This window comes from Antedon bifida, chromosome 6 (genome assembly GCF_963402885.1).
Source record: "Antedon bifida chromosome 6, ecAntBifi1.1, whole genome shotgun sequence".
Lineage (NCBI taxonomy): Eukaryota > Metazoa > Echinodermata > Crinoidea > Comatulida > Antedonidae > Antedon > Antedon bifida.
In genome coordinates this window covers 25,049,142-25,067,277 of record NC_136231.1, presented here as the reverse complement: position 1 = coordinate 25,067,277, position 18,136 = coordinate 25,049,142, and the positions used below count along the sequence as shown (strand labels likewise).

Genomic DNA, 18,136 nt, shown 5'->3' with positions numbered 1-18,136 from the left:
ATCTAACTTATCAGATTTTAATTTGTACTGTTGACGTCTATATTTGTTGTATGTTTTGTAGAAACGACGGACCTACTGTACTACTAGTACTACTGTACTTCCAAGTGAAAATGGTAATTTTCAATGTGCTTTTTAGAAGTTCCTATTTCTTTGAAACAGAAGAAATTTACATGTTATGCATTATATACCTATAGATACTTAGATTTTGTTATTTATTATTTTGGTATAAATTCAGTACAGGTATAAATAATAGGTTGACGGATGGTAACAATTGTTACTATGCAACATTATTCATCTTATTATCATAAAGTAAACTGTGTACAGTAGTATAGTGCCATATTGACAAGTTCAGTATTGTATGGTAAATCACTTTCAATATACTCAACAAATACAGTATATGTAAATGACATGCACTACTGGAAATGAAAATACAATGGGATTGTTACTACATTGTGAATGATTTCCCTGTGAAATAAAATAACGTATTTATTTGAATAAACACTCCGGGGCGTTTTACTGTTTGCGAGGTTTTTTAGGGAGGCGTTTATTCAAGGGAAGCGTTTATTCAAGGGAGGCATTTATTTTTTTTTATGTAATATGGTATTATGTACATATAATCAAATTTATTCTCCCTAAATATGAAAAAATTACAACAAAATCCATATCAGGAAGTGATAAAATACAGTAAAATCTATAAAAATGCTTGGTCAAATATAGATCATGGAAGTCAATGAATTCTACTAAATAGAAATGTGTAAATTGCGTGTACAGTAATGAATGTCACATGGAGTTTATTTAAATAAAAAAATAATGGCCCCGGGGAGTTTATTTGATGGTGGCGTTTATTCGAATAAATACATTTTAGATAAAAAGCATAACAATCAATTACTGTATTCAGAAAAGGTTTAGGTTTGAACATATTTTTTACCATCAAATTATTATATAAAGATATTTAAGTGTATCCATCTTGTCATGCTGTACAGTATGGCTGACATGATGGGTCAAAGGTGAAAAGTTAGCTAATTATAATAAGGCAAAAGTAGGTCAGTTGTGTATCTATGATGACAACAGACATATATCTATTGTGCAAGGTCAGTTTTAAAATATTACTGAATAAAAACGGAACCTCTTGATACAATAAAATCTAATGTGATTACTCCAATTTATAGGATTAATCATTAGCCGTTAAATGGTGGTAAACCGCAAAATGATTTTAGTGTAGATAGAAATGGAAGTGTACAGTACAATCTATAAAATTTGAATAATGGAGTGAGAGAATTGACATAAGCAGAGGGGGAGGGGGGAGGGGGTGAGATCGAGATTTAATTTTAACAATAAGTATCCAATTTTCAGAAATATTTTCTTACAATAAATTTATTTTTAACAATTTTTTTTATTACACCTTATTTATAGAGGGTGACCCTTAACAGGCTGACAATCAAGGGGCCCTCTTTGATAAGTGAAATTGAAGAAGAAGAATGAAGTGACAGTGCCTGTGTGTATACTAGAAACACCGGGGTAACACCCTACTTGTCTCGAAAGATGTACTAGGTTCTTTAAAGTGCAGTGAAGTTTAGCCAGATGTGTACACTGAACCTGTACGGTTTATACTGTACTAGTCCTTATCCGAGAAGACTTGTTCTGTACCACCATAAACATGGAGAGAATAAGGCTCGAACCCTTGCCGATGTTAATGTGGCAAGGTATTACGGTTCCACTGTCTCACCTGCTTGGCCACTCACTGCAACAGATCATTAAACTAGTGTAGCTATCGCTTTGTCCTTGTGTTTGCGTCCTACTGTAGTGAGACAATATAAAGATTTGAACTGAACACCTTAAAGCCATTTCTATCACATCACATGTATCATGATGGACTCTTTCTTACAGATGGCAATATATGGCCATATTGGTTCTTGTCAGCACCTCAAAATTTAGGTGCAAGATTTCAGTAATTTCGTGGCAGCCTAGCTAAGACGAAGAGCCTGTTAGGACTATACATTAAAGGAAGCCTTGTTTTGTTATGAACAGATCAGATAAGCTTTTGATAACATTGTTTTTACTAAACTATTGTCTAGAAAATACCATGAGATTTTATTGACATGACAAAAATAAAACCGATAAATGACAGATCTAACTTGACAATCATAAACAAACAGTGAGAGTGGTCATTAACAATAAAACCGATAAATGACCGATCTAATTTGACCATCATAAAACAGTGAGAGTGGTCATTATCAATGAATAATTATAAATACGTGTATGGATAATGATTAACTAAGTAAGCCAGTCTTGTATCTATCGAGTGCATTATGAATAGAAAATATGTTACTATATTTATATTAAGCCCAGCGACACGTCCAAAACCACAATAATGAGCTAGTCTTCCTTCAATTGATTTAATTAAATATTCATTGATACCAGGAACAATTGATTTTAACCAATTAAGATTACACAACCTGGGTTCTCACTACATACTATGAAATATTACCACATCCTTTCCTAAGAAAAAACCATGCTACAGTTAACACCACGCCATAGCAAAAATACTAGAACAGTAATAGCAATAGGGAAAGACCATTTATGACTCACAATATAATATCATTCATGAGTTGTTATCAACATATTAGCATATATAATTATACTTACCAGCATCTGTCATAAAGTCTGTCTTGTTTCTATGTAAACGAACATCTTTAATGCTTAAATTCATGTTGGTTTGTCTATAAATTCCATCATATTATATTACAACAAAAATATACCAAGACAAATCAGCTATGCTTTTAAGATATCCAATACAATACAACCGTGAACGTGAGTTTAATCTCAGTACTATAATCGTTCTTGATGTCTCTGGTCGTCTATAAACAGCTGATAGTGGGTGAAGAAGATTAGTTGAGAACAGAAAGTGAAGAATTCTATAACAATTTCAATATTTTGTTGAGTTTAAGTGTCCACACTTAGTGGCTAGCATGAGAACACAAACAGGGTGACTGCAGTGACCTTCAAAGCAGAAATTATGCATAGTCATCATTTGCTACTGAATCTAACCTATTGTGTTGTTGCTAGAGGACTGTTCCATTATAAGATGGGGGACATCTATTGTAAGTGATCTGTTAAATCCATTCATAAAAGTTAAATGTTCTGTCAAATGATACAAGAAGGTATATGATATGGTAAGAAGGTGAAAAATAATCTGGATTTAACTACTAATTAATCAACTTTGAAATGAGTGATTAATAATTAAATCGCAAAAAAGTAATATATGTTAATTAATTTATTTTTTATTATTATTTTCCTTTAAGGTAAAATAATTTTGTGCATATTTACCTTGATGTACAATTGTCTCAGAGATACACTGGTTATGTAGACCTAGCTCTGTCTACATTATCTTTGACAAAAAAAGTGTGATGTGCCCAAATATGGTAGTGATATGACATCATCGTGTCCATAATGGGCACATCACATTTTTTTGTCACATAAAGTTTGATAGTGTAGACAGAGCTTTACATTATACCCTGACAAACCAGTGTGCGAAAGCGTTTTAATTTGGAAATATTATCCGAGGAGATATTCATGTAACAATTTGTAACATTTGTAAAGAACAAGAAATTTTTGTTTCCTTTTATATAATTAACCAATACATCATTTTAGAAGGATGCATATAGTCACAAAGCTGGAATAAAATAAAATCCTAATGGTACTTAAAAATATGGATTTAACTGTAAACTAAACCGACTTTTGCATATGAAAAAACATTCTTCTCCCAACAAGTCTGCAACACACCAAAAAGCTTTTGAAAAGGATTATTGAACTTTCGAAAGCAATGAAATCAACCATCAGTACTTCACCGAAGTATTTTCCGTTTAGCAAACAACTTTTTTTTTAAACCATAGAAAGTGATCATTTCCCTTGACTAATGCTAATGATATAAACCACATAGCACCTCACTAGGAAATATAGATTCAATGGTCTGATTTTAAAACTATGATGTACTATGTACACACTGTCTGGCCTTGAAAAATGAAATGTACATTATTAAAGTAGATCAACTTTTAAGAATTAAACTAACTCACAACTCACTAAAATTTTAAAACTATTTTGTTAAAAAAGTGATCTGGTTGGATTTGATAGTTTTATTATTTTATAAATTATTGATGTATAATTTGAAAAAAAACCCAGTGTAACTTACTAAATTTTAAGGAAGTTCTAACATGCATTTATTTTAGTACATACTGTAATGTATAGTATTTTTCAAATGTTATTTCATTCACATTCAAAAGCAAGGATCTTACTCAATGGAATACATGAAAGGGGAAATGACAAGAACAACAATAAGAACAATTGAAAGCACTCAAAACATTTGAGATTTAAATAAGATATCAATAGAAGAGTCGAAAGGAATAAATGAATTAAACAATGTAGGTTTATTTCCTTCTTGCTATCGTCCTTTTAAGTTTGATTTTCATATCTAACAACCAGGATTTTCCACTAAAATTATCCTAAAAACTAAACTTAAATATCTAATATTTTGGTAGCTTCCAGGGGATTCACCCCTTGTCATCCCACTTGACCAATCAAAATTCTTGCTTTATGTCTTATTACGCAAATCTTGTTTCACCACTTGTGGCATACCTTACAGTAACTCTGACAGCATAGTGTATGTCATGGAGGAATTACCAAATAAACATTGAGACAGTAACACTGTAATAGTACCCGACTTCATACTAAGTATGTCTAGATGGGGAAGGACGATTTGCTGGTCATTTGGACCTGGCTAGAGTGTACAGTAACACTGTAATAGTGCCCGACTTCATACTAAGTACGTCTAGCTGGGGAAGGACGATTTTTTGGTCATTTGGTGAAGGGGGTTCTAACCATAAGACCATAAGGTGTAATAATGCCTAATTACTTTATATGCATGCTCTAGCAAGCTTGACAAAAGTTATTATGGAAAAAAAAGTCTAGGGATAAGCTGGACAATACATTCTCAAATGCTTATTATAGTTTTAGGAATTTTATTCTGTGGTTACCGTATGTAGAATAAGAATACTAAAAATAGATACTGTAACAAATGAAAAAGAAAAAAGGATTCAATACAGAACTATTTCCTTATTACCATCAAAATCTAAATATTTGTGTACCTACAGTACATCCTACCTCAATTATTGCCATATTTATATCCTGTTTTTTTCTTAACTATAATACAATATGAAACTTTAATTATTCCACATGGTGGTACCGCATCTAAAATTACACAGGTTATTTCCCAATACAGCTTCCTATAGAACAATGGTGACGTCAAGAAACAATCATTTGTAAGGTACAAAAAGTTTGGGGGAAAATGGATGACATTATGAAAATATGTATCCTGATGTTGAATAGTAATTTAATATAGTTATCAAATTGAACATTATTAATTCCTCTATTTCCTTTATTATTACTAAAAAAACTCAACAGTTTGAACAGTTTTGATAATGATAATGCCATCGGATATGCAATAGTAATGAACGAAAGTTAAGTGTCGTAAGAAATGGTTTCCTCCAATCTTTTCCTGGTTCAACCTTTGGAGTTTATGCCGCCTATCATATGAAAGCATAACTCTGTAGGTCTAAACAGACAGAGGGAGTACATCAGTCTTCGCATAAGACATCTGTTGAATCAGAAGCCATAATAAAAAATACACCAGAAGAGGAACTAGTGTCAATGACTACAGTACATTGTGATTAGACTAGGACATTTACATTGGTTGAAGAGCTTTTGCTGTGACAGCTCCAAACTCTGTGGAATTCCCTACCAATTTCAATCAGACAGTTCTGTACTACTCTAAACTCTTTCAAGACCCAGTTGATGTCTTTCCTTTTCAAACAAGTTTTTCATTAATTTTAATAATTATTGCCACTTCTTTAATTTATGTGCAGCGCATTGAGAGCTTGCTTATATGTGCTATATAAGAATGAACTATTACTATTATTATTAGAAGTTAAAAGATAAGATAAGATAAATGGAAGATTAAAACAAAATTACAGTTGTTTAAAAACTGTCAAACGTGCAATTGTGCTGAAATGTTTGCTTTAATTTCTGCTTGTCATCTTGTTTTCCGCCTACCACCAGTTCTAAATTAAGCAAGACCTCATTCTTCTTGATGTTAATCACATAAAAATAGTTTTACGTAAATAATAGATGCCAAAGTTCGTTGTTCCCTATTATGTTACATGTATAAAGCAGGACAGGATTGCCTAATAATTTGTTTACTTAATAAAATAATTAAGATAACATTGTGTAAAATGAAGTGGAAACATGAGAACACTGCAAGCTAGAGGTAAACATACTTTTTCCAAACATCGGTATACAAATAATGAATGTTAATGAGTTGTTGAATAGGGAGAATGGTTCATGTGTTCAAATTATGACTGTATAAGTTTTTAACAACAACCACAAAGTGTACATTTGTTTTATAACACACCTACTGTCTGTTCTAAATTGAACTTTTGTTTGTTGGATTTTGACTGTTTTTTTGACTTTGAGTTATAAATGTCTGCCAGTCACCAGATTTGTGTTGCAAACATAAAAAAAAATGTTTATGAAAAGCTAACCATGCAATAGAACCATTAAATATATCTTTTACAGCTTGGCAGAACTAATATTGAACAGCTGCATGCAATACAAAATGAACCAGATAGAAATCACATAGTAAGCATACTCTCAGATGTCAAAGATTTATTTATTTTCATCTCTTTAGAAGCAAGCAATACAATGTACAAAGTTGAAAATGAAAAAGGCAAAACCCTAAAAGTTAAAAACGGTTGAGAATAATCAACAGAAACTTGTATTGGGTAGAGCTTTCATTTTATTTTATTTCAGTTCATTCAATTTTACAACAAACATTTTAAAACAGACAAAAAAAAAAGAAAAGATACAAGAAAAACAATATTAACTAAATGAACTGAGGATAACCCAAGAAAGTTTAAGAAAAAAACTTATTTCCATTTTGGTTCCCAAATACAAAAAGAAAATATTGAAAACATTGCACAAGGCGCAAGATGATACTATAATAAAGATTTAAAATAACATTTAAACAAATACAAGACATAAAACTCACATTGATAGTGTTATAATAAGGTTATTATTCATACTCTATGTTTAAGAACATTAATAATTTAGAATAGAATAAATATATAAACAAATATGAATTAATAATGTTAATTATTATTCTAAATTCATTACATTTACAGTATTTCTTTTTTTTATCCAACAGCCAAACTCAAAAAAAATTTTATTAATGTGATTTGCAAAATGTTAAACTGAAACAGCTTTGAAAAACTGTTCCAAAAAAAAAAAGGCATTGAGAAGTTGAGAAAAACAATAGAAAGTGAGAATGAAGGGGTTGCTATGCCACAAGGGGATGCATTACATTCTCAACTGAGAATTAAGAGATTGTAATTAACATGCAAGTGACTAAGGCATTTCAGAAACTTAATTAGTTAATTGAACAACAATTGCAATTTCTTGTGTTTCAGGAAACGACTGATTAAAACAGTGTGGCCGATAATAAAGAAAAGCATAACTCCATGACGCCAAAGCTTCAAACTCTTTTTTTTTTCCATTTTTAAAATTTGATGTCATTTCCAGCGAGAGTAATTTTAAGTCTGCTGATGTAACAGCAAATGTGTCAAAATGTTAATGATAAGTCTTTTCCTATTCATTTTATTATCATGATGTTTGTGCAAAAAAAGTTGAAGTTCAGTGAAGCATAGGTATCAATACATATTCCCTTAAGCTCTGTCTACACTATCAAACTAGTTTGACAAAAGTGTGATGTGCCCAAATATGGTAATGATATGCTTAAATATGGTAGTGATCATATCCATTCAACACATCACATTTTTTTGTCACATCAAGTTTGATAGTGTAGACAGAGCTTTAGAAATTTAAATATGTAATTTATCTCAATTGATAAAGTTTAATATTCTACATCAAGGAGAAAATTGTAAACAAGATTTACAATAGATGGGATCTATGGTTAACTCTGGATCAAGTAACAATTTAAATAATTAATAACTTATAATTTGCATTTTCCATATTCTTTTTAATATCATCAAGAAATGGTCTGTTTGTTGTCTTTCTCTAGAAACTGGACTAGCGTGGAAAAAACCAAACCAGACTTTCTATAAGTTCCTAACCACTTCTCTACTATTTAAAGAGGTTTTTAGTAGTTATAGCTCCAGGCCGTCTGATTTTGCAAGAGTTTGAGCCATATTCCTTTAATTATTATAAATTATTTACTGCCACTAATGCCATTGCTATATTATTCATGATTACATTCTGATTTTATCGTTCTTCATGACACAAGATCACATCACAGTAAACGCAATTGTAAATCAATTAAATTTAAGTATGGTTCTGGTAATGTGTATATACAATTTTTCAATTTATTATTCAAACTAAAGTGATCATGTCAGAAACTATTATACTGCAATTACTGCAGTAACTACATTGTTTTAATCCTATATAACGTATGATTTTAGAAATGTTTTTCAATATAGAAGTTTGAGGCGGTCATTGCAATAGTGTGTATATTGCCCAAAAATGTTTGCTGAATAATTGCGTAAACTGAAATCTTTCTCCAGAAACTGGACTAGTGGAAAAAACCAAACCAGACTTTCTGGAAGTTCCTAACCACTTCTTCACTACTTAAAGAGTTTTTTTTTAAAATTTAGTTTAGGTATCTGCAGTAGGACAATGTTGTCATGGTCCCTAACATCCTTAGGTTTAAGATTTACACAACATTTTATGTACATGATTTTTTTAAATGTCATGATTATTCAACTAACAATTTGTTTATTCCTCATTTCCATTTATAACAAGATTGTAGTGGTTCCACCCTTTTCCTGAAATCAGACGTTTCCTGTATTTTCTTTATATTTAGATTAGTATTTTCTATGAATAATATAAAATCATTTCCTATGTAAATAAAACATATCTTTTTTATAAATAAATTGGTAGAGTTTGCTTGATTACAGTAAAGATAAAAATTACCTGGTATTTATCATTTTTTTTACTTAAGTCAAGATAGTGCTTAAGTGAAAAACTGAAACTTTATTTATCAAACAATTTTGATTCAGATGTAAACACAGGGCAGCGCTAACATAAATATTAATAAGATTTCAAAATTATAGTATTTTATATATATAAAAAAAATACCATAGTAGATTTTAATTTCAATTAGCTGTCAAAATGGGAATGGGAACGCTCACTCCAAGTGCAATCTCCTGGATCAATCCTTGACACAAACGACACAAACGTAACAATGTTCTACTTCGATCTCATGGAATAATCTTGCTAAGTTACAATGCTTTTACTTCAGTTTGTGATGGTTTAATATATTGTCAAGCTCTGTCTACAATTATCAAACTAGTTTGACAAAAAAGTGTGATGTGCCCAAATATGGTAGTGATGACGGCTAATTACGATTAAGTGTTGTATTGTTATAATTTGTATAATGTAAAGAGGGACTACAGCGACAGGCCCATCGTGCCTTTTGTAGTCTCTCGACTATATATATTATATGCCAACCATTGTTATGATATAATATTTTTGGTCAATAAATGTTTCTTGAATTGAATTGAATATATGGGCACATGACATTTTTTTGTCACATCAAGTTTGAAGACAGAGCTTTACACAGTGTAAAAACCTCTTTATAAAGATACGCGCAGTTAAACCACTGTGTTACTCAGATCAAGATTACCTTAATGTTTCACATAACTTGTATTATTTTTGAAGTGTGAAAAATTGAATAAAAGAAAGAAAGAAAGAAAGGCAACATGGAAATGTTTTAAACTTATTCATACCAAGGTAAACATTATTTGTTACAATATCTTACATTACAATTACATACAGTATCTTAAGATTTTTGTACATGTGAACCTGGTATTAGATTAAAGAAAAAAACATACAAATATTTATTTCTTGTTATTTTGAAAATCGATGATTTTTCTTATATTTTTAAAGTTTTTTTTTTTTTTTATCAAACTCATGATGAATGATGTGAATATTGTTTTCACAGTTATGACATGTACTCACAAATTATTGTTGTCCTTCTAAGGGTGATGTGAGTAATGATAGCCTATTAAAGTGATGGTTATAGGTCGATGATCACATAGGCGTAATGAATAAAATAGAGAGATAATGTTGAAGGGCAATGACATTCATAAAATGTCTATTCATGAAAAAACCTGAGAGTAATTTATGTGTAGTGAGAGGACGCTAGCATTTCACTTACAGAGATGGGGTAATACCTTTCCATAACCTTTCTTGACAATCTGATTCCTATAACTGACATCATCACTTCTATGGTTAAGTTGTAATTTGATAGCAATGTCCAACCTTTAGTGAGGGGCGCTAGGCACTACTGGTTTACATCTGTCCTCTATGATGTATTAAGAACACAAGTTTGAAGAGATCCATTCAAAGAATACATATTACAAGCGAAAGTTGGTTTGATTGTTTGTAATATACATATATTTTTTTCTATGCATCCACATACATGGAGTATCAAAATTACAGATATTCTGATGTGAAGGTTTGAAACTACTGTACATTTGAAAACCGCCCCATAGATATTTAGATATAACTTTGATATAAAATTCATACACTGACATTTGCTTTGTGCTCTAAAAAACACAGCCAAATCAGTTGGCTCTCGTCAACAAAAAACAATAAGCGTGCGCTCAGCTAAAATGTTTAAAGATGCTACGGTAGTTGACTACTGGTCACACAGTTACTTGCTCGCAGCAGAAACAGATCCCACAGAGTTAAGAGTCCATAGATTAATTTAAAAATAGATATTTTGTTATAAATATAAAAATCCTACAATTTTTAATTAGGTCAGTTACTCCCTGAATGAGACTACAAAACTTCAATTCTATATTTCAATACATACAAAAAATGACAATACAAAAGTTACTGTTAAGGTAGTGAATGAAAATACAGTGACAACATGGAGGAGACATGGTCACAAACATTGAGAAAACATGGTCACAAACATTGAGAAAACATGGTCACAACATGGAGGAAACATGGAAGAAACACGGTCACAACATGGAGGAAACATGGTCACAAGATAGAGGAAACATGGTAACAACATTGAGAAAACATGGTCACAAAATAGAGGAAACATGGTTACAACATGGAGGAAACATGGTCACAACATGGAAGAAACATGGTCACAACATGAAGGAAACATAGTCACAACTTGGAGGAAACATGGTCACAAAATGGAGGAAGCATGGAGAAAACATGGTCACAACATGGAGGAAACATGGTCACAACATGGAAGAAACATAGTCACAACTTGGAGGAAACATGGTCACAACATTGAGGAAACATGGTCAAAACTTGGAGGAAACATGGTCACAACATAGAGGAAATATGGTCACAACATGAAGGATACATGGTCACAACATGGATGAAACATGGTCACAAGATGGAGGAAACATGATCATAACATGGAGGAAACATGGGCACAACTTGTAGGAAACATGGTCAAAAAATGGAGGAAACATGGTCACAGCCTGGAGGAAACATAGTCACAACTTGGAGGAAACATGGTCACAACATTGAGGAAATATGGTCACAAAATGGAGGAAACATGGTAACAGCATGGAGGAAACATGGTCACATGGATGAAACATGGTCACAAATGGGGACAATACAATATAGTCATTCCTCACTGTAGGAATATCATTGAGTAAATAAAAATAGAACAGAAAAAACTGTGTACATCATGACATTTAAAAAAATATGTTCTACACGTGATTCTAAATTTATAATCAGTTGACTCAGGACTACAAGTTGCAACTGCAGAAAATTAGAATGATAATTGGCAGCATGAATGAAGCCATGATGTTGATTAACCTGATGGTTGTCACTGAGGGAGATTTAAGCAGTTTATTCGGCTATGGAACAACTATCAACAACAAAGATTTTCAGCCTAGGATGAGCTTGTTGCTCTTTCAAATTTAGGAGGTAAGACACGACAAAAGAGGAATATATTAATAGGCTACTTGTATTGGCGGGTGAGGGGGATTTTATACCTCTATGGGCGACGTAGCTGTATCTGTTTGTATCTGTTGTACACCATTCTAGCTTCTGAATGGCATTATTATAGTTTGTATAATACTGTACCAAATGCTTTCCTCTATGTGAGTAAAATTCACAGAGTAACATAAAAATGATATAATTATTTTGTAAACAACATAAAGCCACTTCGCGTTTCAGTTTGAAGCTAATTTTTCAATAAAACAGAAAAATAGATTAAAAAAATGACTGGAATCTATTTTTGAATATTGAAAATGGAAGTGTTTGTCAAAGAGGTGAGTTTTTAAAAGTTTCTTAAATTGTTCTTGCATTGTTTGATATAGTGAAACTATTGCATGTAAGGTGCTGACAGACATCGATGCAATTTCCAGTTTATTTGGATCATTATCTGTATCGATAAAAAGAAAATTGCACACAAAGTTTTAACAGACTAATTTGGAATTGTAGGTGGGCAGAATTATATATACAAATGATTTTTATCACTTATTTTCAACAAGTGAAAATATAATCAATCAAACTTCAGTATGACCACATGATCAGGCTTATAAAAAACATTAATAAGCTGATTAAGCACAAACACTATAAAGAGGCCAACTAGTGTTTGATGTTGAGGCCTAGGATACAACAAACATGATCTAATTTATACAGCGTACTGTCATTATCCTCATTTTTACTGTTGTCACTGTAGTCTGTGCCAAGGGACAATATAGCTGCGTGTGATTAATAAAATCCTGGCCTACAATGTGTTAAAGGTAACCTAACTTGTCACTAGTAATCAAGCACATTGGTTAATGTACAAACTGTCGACCTGATGCTGAAAGTTAGGTTATTATCACCTTCATGGATTCATAACGTCTACTCTGCCAACACGTAGTTAGGAATGCCTTCATAAAATCAAAACTGTTAACATTGCAACTAAGATATTATCAACTTCAGGTTCTGTTACCGTGTCACTGCAACTTAGGTTATTATCACCTTCATAGATTCAAAACTGTTAACTGTGCCATTGCAACTAAGATATTGTAACCTTCATTGATTCAAGTCTGTTACAGTGTCACTGCAACTTAGGTTATTATCGCCTTCATAGATTCAAAACTGTTAACTGTGCCGTTGCAACTAAGATATTGTCACCTTCATTGATTCAAGTCTGTTACAGTGTCACTGCAACTTAGGTTATTATCACATTCATAGATTCAAAACTGTTAACTGTGCCGTTGCAACTAAGATATTGTCACCTTCATTGATTCAAGTCTGTTACCATATCACTGCAACTTAGGTTAGTGTCACCTTTTTCAATTTCTGCCATTGCAACTAAAGCTATCACCACCTTTATAGATTACTACTTTGCTGTTGCAGGTACAGTTTATAAGGCCTTCATAGCTGCAACAACATTTAATGTTTGTTGTCTCTATATCATAACATGATGTATTAATACAACAAACATGTATAGTATTGGTAATACTTGAATACTTAAAATGTGTTTGATTTGATTTCATAACATTAAAAAAATATTACTTATATACAATATAATAAAACCATCGATTGCATTTTGCATACAGTTGTGAAGTTGAATTTTGATGGATGCATTATATGTGTAAATATAAACTGACCAGCCATATCAAGACAAATAAGACATATTAGCCATCATCCTTACGAATAAGAAGTATCAATTTCATATGCAGCCACATTATCTGATTTGAAATATCCGCCAAGGGATAACAATTACAGATGGTCCAGCCGTCTCCCTCATGCCCCACGTCAAAAAGATTTAGGGTCAGGTAACAAATAATGGCAGTGAGTCAACTATACAGGCTAGCATACGCATGTCATTGATTACTAGTGACACGAAAAACGTTGTCGAACAAAAGTGATTGTTCGGTGAAGGTGTTTTGCGGCTAATTGACTGCGGTGTCGTTCATTTCCTGTTCCGGCGAGAAGTGTCAAGTAATAGTTTGCATAATCATGTCCAATTTTCAATCCAAATTGCTGACAAACCCAAGAAAATCTGGTCCATAATCTTGGATTTCATCTCTGTTCATATGTTCAATGTTGCAGCGAACGTTATAGCGTTTTCTTTACCGCGTATGAAAGCCGTCAAGGCCGTGAACTAACGTCACCTGTTTGCCACAATTAGCAGTCAATTAAAGTTTACAGGGATTTTCGCACAGTTGGTAATTCTCAAACTTTTGTCTGTGTCAATAAATATTCACCAGCTATATGTTGAATGTTACAGTACATCGAAACATTATCATGGGAATGGTTTGGACAACGTGAGGTTGAAAGGTCCGATTATAAGTGTGAAAAAGCAAGTGTTACTAATCTCCACGGACCAACTGCCAATGGTTGTATGATTATACAACATTTTGTCAAGTTTTCAATGTGAATATTGATATTATACAGTAGAACCTTTCCTTTGAGACACCCGTATTCAGGGGACCCTTATTCAGGGCCACCTCTATTAATAGGACATTTCATCCTAAATGAAGGAAAGATATATGTTTTAACTCCATTTAATAACTATTCAGAGGGCACCCCAGCTATGAGGACAGTTTATTAGGTCCTCAATGTGTCTCTTTAATATGGATTCTTGTATTTGTTTTTACCCCATTTTTTCTAAATTTCTAAAGCCATTATTCAAAGGTTACTAATAACTGCTTTTACAAAACACAGTAAATTACTCTCGACTTATCAATACAAATTTTCAATTTATTTATACATCAAATAAACTTGTTTCCTAGAATTTTTGATTCAGGGAAATAACAGAATTAGATTATTTCCAAATAATTTACATTTAAAGCATAAATACATCTTGATTAAACGAAATAAAATTCATACAAACTGAGTAAACTTCTTTTTTTTTAAGCATAATTATGAGGATGGAACAAATTGTTAAGCAATTATTCTGCATTCAAATTACAATATATTTTAAATTTGTAAATTGGGAAATGTGCCAGCCATTTATAAATTGAAAAATATGTAGAAAAATCTAATTTGGCTGTTCTAGTTTGACAGACCTTGATTGATTGAATTACTGCATATATAATAATAAAATTATGGATAATAACGAGAAATTGTATTACCTAACAAAAATCCAAATTATAATTTAGTTAATAGTATAGTTCATAGTTAATGTCGAATTGCAAGATGTAAAAAACTTAGACTATAGTCTAACCATGGAGTAAAGTTTACTCCATGGTCTAACCTAACATGATACACAAACTTCACTCAGGAAAAACTATGAAATAGTATCTACACATGCTCATAACTAAATAGGTGCCATGATAGCTTCTGTGACTACAACAAATTGTGTGAGGTTGCAAAAGCTATGTTGATTTAGTCAGCAATATTATTGCATTGTTTTAAATTATTTTAAGCCATGACAATCAAAAAATGTACTGTAATCATTAATCACATAACAAAAGCTTTTGTCATCAGCATAATTGGTAATTAACAATTTTTATGCTAATTAGTATATCAAGGCCAATATTCAGCACATACAGATTTATGGGTACTTGTCACATACAGGATGCTCTGTCATGATTACACACGGACATAAAGTAGTCAAAATCTTAAGGACTTACATGAATGGACAAATAATATAGAAAAAACGTTCTGCATGTATTTTACTCAAGATTCAGAGGGGAGTGAAATGCATAGTAGACACATTTTAGGGAGTAAACTAAAGCTCTGTCTACACTATCAAACTTTATGTCACAAAAAATGTGCTGTGCTCATATATCGACACGATGACATCATATCAATACCATATCACACTTTTTTTGTAAAACTAGTTTGATAGCTTAAATTGAAGACATATTCCACAATACTGTATGTTTCATGTATGGTTACAAGTTTGATGGAGTATGCCAGGCATTTCATAGAAGTTCCATGACATGATTTTGATGATTAGATAATACTGTAGATATAAATAGTGTATGTTCCATATATGGTGACAGAGGTTTAACATTTCAATATGATTTTATGTTTTTGGCTAATAGTCTAATTATGTTCCATGTATGGCCACGGTGACAGAATTTTCAATTGATAAATGTGTTATGTATGGTTAAGAATCTTTCAGAAACATGAGTTAGAAAATATTTTTTAAATTTTCAACTTTAAATATCTGGAGAAAAATTCAAGCCATGCGAAACCATACATTGTCTAGATAATAAGAAATGATAGGCTAAGAATAAAGTGGAATTTAACAAATGAGCAACAGTCACATGTAGTTGAATAAAGGGCTGTTAACTTTGAATCACAGAGGAAATATTTAATAGCACTATAAACAAAAGACACAAAACTGTAATATAATTTTATCAGACAAATGATTTTTGAATAGTTCAGCACCTTGTATAGCTACAATACAGTATTGTATAGTATGCAACAGCAGTTTTGTAGGGTGGTGTAGTTGGTGAAAGATGACCAATTTGTATTTTTAATTCTTTATGGAGCAATGGGGTAGGAAATGAGGTGCTTTTGAAGTTCACATAACAAAGCAACTTTGGACTTCCTAGAACCAGACATCAGGATGTCCGGTTTTGGACGATCAGTGCACATCTCCTTTTGAGTGACCATCATTCTGTGATGTTCTATACAGTATCAATATTTTTAATCCTTTTTTACATGCTTCTAATAAAGATTATTTCAGCATGGCTGTGTTACTAACAGTAACAAACGTGTACAGTAATTGTATCAATCACACCACACGTTTTAAAACTGGGTACTACGTATTTACACTAAACTACTTTGACACAGTGGGGTACTATACATTATTGATTCTCCTGTAGTATGTACTGTACTACTTGCATAAATAAATGCAAACAGATTTGCACATTCCTCTAAACCATTTAATATTAGCTTTGTCAACAAAAATGCAAGCATCTTCAGTATAAAATGAATCTTACCTGATAATACATAGTCTTCATCTTGTTTGAATAGAATCTGACAAGTAGCAACATATTGACTGAGTGTCTACATGTAATCATCTACAAGAAATCTAATATTGTAATAAATTACGGTCAGTATGAGTAATGTTCATTTTCTTGTCTGCGGTCACATTTGTATCAATCTGAACTTTAAACATTAAACCAGGGAATTCGCACTACCTACAAGTTATTACTTTACTTCGGTTGAGGCAGAGTTGTCTGAAAATAATAAACTTCTAACTTTTCCAGATTATCTTTTCTAGACGTTTCCTGAAGTTAGGAAGATAATATTTCTCTTTAACGAATCGTAAATTAAGATTGCTTTTAGTTTGTGAAGGAATGCAGGTTGTATTCCATAGGAGACAAGCCATGGAAGAGCAAGTTCCTGTGTTGTAACAGAATAAATGCTTGTAGCCAGGCGGAGTAATTAGTTCTACTAACAGGATATTCGGAAGTTGGGTCCAGGACAAACATTTGTGTAGATCTGGGTTATTGGCACATGAATCTCAAACGAATGATTTTGACCAGGCCACGGATCATGACACCTGCCACACTGTGAAATATTAACTGAACTTGCCAAAAGTGAAAGTAGATAGAATTAAATATAAAAAAAAAAGTTTAATTCTGAGAAACTACTTTATATCTCAATTTGTATGTAAACTGAATAACTATATTCGATTGGATGTTTTATTAGCCTTTTATGAATATACATGACAAAACAAGAAGTATAAACATGTGGTCTATAAAGTTAGAAACGACATAACTTTTCAACCATTGCTTATACTCAATCATATATCAATGGCACATAATAAAATGCAAGTGTGCCTGACTAACACTTCATAAATATTAATGAAACATAAGAAGTACATGTGATCTAATGAAATTCTGAAATCAAAATACTTTAAAGAAAAAAGGGTACATACTAAAATGTCAGTTGGCCACATGACTATACTTCATACATTTTAATGAAACCATATAAAAGACAAAAGAAGATTAATATTTTGTTTCACATCAATATGACAATAATAAATCAATATGAGGAGTGCCTTACTTTTTTTTTTAGTATTCAGGATAGTTCAGATCCAAACAAATTTTAATCATTTAAGAAATGT

At 31.8% G+C, this 18,136-nt stretch overlaps 1 protein-coding gene across 2 annotated transcripts in view; it reads right to left on the bottom strand.

Annotated features, from left to right (window-relative positions):
- The window catches only part of LOC144845974 (kelch-like ECH-associated protein 1), a 39,574-nt gene extending 22,479 nt beyond the window's left edge, over window positions 1-17,095 (bottom strand). Inside the window, exon 1 of one of the 2 annotated variants that reach the window (XM_078703508.1) lies at window positions 17,004-17,095. The gene's annotated coding sequence lies outside the window, so the exon portion shown is untranslated. Of the gene's footprint in view, window positions 1-2,646; window positions 2,997-17,003 lie in introns of those variants that run through there. The other variant, XM_078703507.1, reaches the window with a different exon arrangement.
- Window positions 17,096-18,136: the final 1,041 nt, after the last annotated feature.